The sequence below is a fragment of the Hylaeus volcanicus genome, chromosome 1, assembly GCF_026283585.1.
Source record: "Hylaeus volcanicus isolate JK05 chromosome 1, UHH_iyHylVolc1.0_haploid, whole genome shotgun sequence".
In the NCBI taxonomy this organism is placed as follows: domain Eukaryota; kingdom Metazoa; phylum Arthropoda; class Insecta; order Hymenoptera; family Colletidae; genus Hylaeus; species Hylaeus volcanicus.
This window is the reverse complement of record NC_071976.1, coordinates 6,701,942-6,705,110: the sequence shown is the minus strand read 5'-3', so window position 1 is coordinate 6,705,110 and position 3,169 is coordinate 6,701,942. Positions and strand designations below refer to the sequence as shown.

The following is a 3,169-nucleotide window of genomic DNA, read 5'->3' as shown; positions in this document are numbered from 1 at the left end:
TTGGTCTTGCAACAATGTCAAACCAAACAACCTTCTCATAATTAATGCGAAATGGTTCTACAAAGAGAGATTATTGCATGACAATGTTATATTTGAATATTTCATGTGCATTTTGAAGGACATTTTGAAGAACTCTTTTAATATTAACTTCTCAGACTTTTGCACAGGGGGCTTGGCCTCGCACTAATGTCAAACCAAACAACCTTCTCATAATCAATGTAAAACGTATGAAAATATTATATTTTGATATTCCATGCACATTTTGAATACCCAGCCCTTTCTAACAAGTTCCATATCTTTCGTACAGATGCACTGGGCCTCCAACGAAACCAATCAGCTAAGCTGAAATTATTTTAAAGAGTGTCTGAATTTTTTCCTTATAAATTTTTTATGCATTCATGAATTTCACAAAATTCTTCAGAATTCACAGTTGCTGCAGTTCGATGGACAATTGCATCTACCGTCGAAGATTTATCATTGCAGTATCGCAGGGTTGCGTGCAGCGACGCGACGTCCTGCTAAATTAGCTCTCTGCTGGCGCAGTTCGATTAAACAAACACCACAGGCTAGAGCCAAGGTAAATAAATTACAGCCACGTTGTTGACTGCTCCTTTCGTCACGCCAGTTGAATCTCTGTTCCTCGTACACATCGAGTCGTGGCTGTGACGTTTCACCTCGTGTTTGGCGCAACTGAGTTGTCAGGGAGAAAAAAAAAACAAATAAAATGGAATGCTGCGGATAAGGTGGGTAAATGTTTTACGCTGGTGAAACGTGGAATGAAGCGTGTCTCCGAATGATTCAATTACGTGTACTACGAAAGTATATACTAGTAATAGATCAAAAGAGTATGATTCATTGTCGAGATTTCGATGCGACGGGTACCTATGTACCTAATGAATTGAAATGAAAATTAATTATCGAAAGGAAGGTTGAGGTGTACCTCGATACGAAAGATCGAAATCGACTTTCGGTAGCTTGCGATCGTGGGCGTCCACCACGAAAGTGATATACGCACTGATAACAGATTTCTACCAAACAGTGATTGATGGATACGGTTTTTAAGATTAGCCTAGATTTTATATACAGGTATAGTAAATAGGTATTAACTCCGAGATTTCCTGTACGTAAATTTTCCATTCCATAGAAGAATATGGATAATGGTTAATTTTAATAAATATTTGGGACGAATATTGTGCCCTAATTATCATTGTTTTACTTTTATTATTATTATTTTTTTTTTTTGTAAGCTATGATATTAAAATACAAGTAACGTTATATGCAAATCTAACCACTGAAAACTGATACTTTCGATTTTTCACTAATTCGGTTAAAAAAATAAATTTTTTGAGTTAACCCGGTCTGTTGTTCATGGAAAATTTTATAAAATCTGCCTTGGTCATCGAGGTATTACAGTACCGAATAATTGAAGATAAAATCACTCGAATGGCTGATGTAACCACTTAAATAACTATATCCACAAGTTTTAAAGCACCTACTTCTGCTGGATAAGATCGTGTAGAACACTTTTGCACGGATCGCTTTTTCTTTACAATTTCAAATTGCAAATGAATGCCATCCTCTACCAATGCAGATTTATTGATGGCTGAGCTCTGTATCACTGCGACACATTGTGTCATAGTGGCAGATTTAGATTTGGATGCATCGTTATATTGACTTTACAGTTATAGGTTACTAAAGGGTAAAAAAAAGACGATACTAACATACATTTTCGTGATGTACAGATCGTGTACAAGGTCAAGTAGGAAGTGAATTTTTTATAAAAAATAAATGTCATCGTTCTTTTTATTAGTGCAACGTGTTGACAGTTGAAAGCACAACGAACGCAATATATATTTTTAAATACATATTTAATTGTATGTATTTCTGCGCATGATCGATGATACAAAATTATGAATTTTGTCAAAAACGTACCTGTACACTCAAGCACGTAGTTGGCGAATGGGAAGCTATAGTCAGGAAAGTTTGCAAGCAACTGGAAACATAAATTACTCGGCACAGTTCGTATTTCTTCTACTCGCGGTATCATATTCTCATTAACTCACGCCTGGTCTTTGTTTCTGCGTGGAATACAATTCGAGCCAAACAAACTACAGCGTACAGCATGTGTGCTATGTTGTTGTTATTATGCGTGGAGTTATAGAGAGATAGAGGAACGCAATGCATATGTTCAATTAAGATAGACAAAGGAAAGCCAGAAGTTTTAATTTCCATACAATGTCGACAATTATTAAAATATCTTGGAAATTTCATTGATAAAATTTTTGCTTCATTCTCTAGTTCCAGGGCCAAATAGTATACCAAACAGTTAAGCATTGCCTTAGCTTCAGTATCAGTATTTACTATCGAGTGTTGATTTATTTAAAATCATTCATTATTAGTTAAATAAAGCCATGATCATGAAGTCTAGCTTGAAGAAAATTCTAGCTTTATAATCATAAAAAAACCTATAATTCCTCATAGAAAAATTCATTTCGCGAATAATCTTGATTCTGAAACGACTAACGTTTCAAATTTGAATACATGAAATCTGATAATAAATCTCTGTAAACTCAGTGTTAATAACGCTCAGAACCCTTAAACCCTGTGCCTGGAGGAATCCGAAAGAACATCGTTTCATTTTCGTTAGGCGAGATCTAGATATTGAACGACCCGATAAAATGTCGAGGAATGGAATATTTAATCGTCGATTATCAGCCGCGCCAAAATCACGCATGTACAATGTACATCGATAACAGGGGCATCTGTGGAAAAGCAGATGGTGGTAGTTCGATAAAGTTCGATTAGCGTTTGCATAGAAACACTAGACTGAGTCCGTTGGTCGAATTACACAATGCGGCTATAAAAGGGGGAAAGTGTCATCAGATTTCGCAGCAGTTGAAGTTATTGCGTTAGGTAACCGACGAATATCTGAACTAATCGTGGGGCTGAACGCTGGCAGCAACTAGACGACTAAAAATTACCTGGTGGCCGTCGTCCAAGCGCGCGAATAGTCGTTGATCAAAACCGCGACAGTTAGAACCAATTAAAGACAGTTACAGTTTCTTGGAGCCACTTTTATCTTGTTTCGTCTTCCAGTAAAATTGTGAACTCGGACATTTTTTGATCAACCGCGTGATCAACTCGAAATCGTGACTTTCGATCCTTGGAA

At 36.5% G+C, this 3,169-nt stretch overlaps 1 protein-coding gene across 3 annotated transcripts in view; it reads left to right on the top strand.

Annotated features, from left to right (window-relative positions):
- The window catches only part of LOC128879750 (alpha-glucosidase-like), a 34,280-nt gene that overhangs the window by 18,688 nt on the left and 12,423 nt on the right, over window positions 1-3,169 (top strand). The window contains exon 1 of one of the 3 annotated variants that reach the window (XM_054129184.1): window positions 594-743. The exons of 1 other annotated variant lie outside the window; for it this stretch is intronic. The gene's annotated coding sequence lies outside the window, so the exon portion shown is untranslated. Of the gene's footprint in view, window positions 1-593; window positions 744-2,897; window positions 2,914-3,169 lie in introns of those variants that run through there. One more of the 3 variants, XM_054129203.1, reaches the window with a different exon arrangement.